The 264-nt window shown below is 37.5% G+C and overlaps 1 protein-coding gene across 1 annotated transcript in view; it reads right to left on the reverse strand.

The window, feature by feature from the left end:
* LOC107712751 (unconventional myosin-Va-like) overlaps window positions 1-264 on the reverse strand; it is a 102269-nt gene that overhangs the window by 8656 nt on the left and 93349 nt on the right. The window lies entirely within an intron of this gene.

Below are 264 nucleotides of genomic sequence, written 5' to 3' on the forward strand. Positions count from 1 at the left end.
AATCAACCAAAAATTATTCAGACAGCTGTTAGTATGACAGTATTTACATAACTATCAATACTTAGTCGGGCAACCCTTAGCCTGTAGTCTCCTGGGCATGCTGTCATCCAGCTTCACGCAAACCTGAACTTCAATGTTTTTTCCCAGACTCGGTCTGAATAATTTTTGGTCCTTAAATTTGTATCAGTTTTACTGGTAGTCCACTCTATGACGAATTTTTGGGTATAATTTGTCCCAGTTTACTTTATTTTGCTATCCTCACTT

This window comes from Sinocyclocheilus rhinocerous, unplaced genomic scaffold (genome assembly GCF_001515625.1).
Source record: "Sinocyclocheilus rhinocerous isolate Xijiao unplaced genomic scaffold, SAMN03320098_v1.1 scaffold1545, whole genome shotgun sequence".
NCBI classification, from domain to species: Eukaryota; Metazoa; Chordata; class Actinopteri; order Cypriniformes; family Cyprinidae; genus Sinocyclocheilus; species Sinocyclocheilus rhinocerous.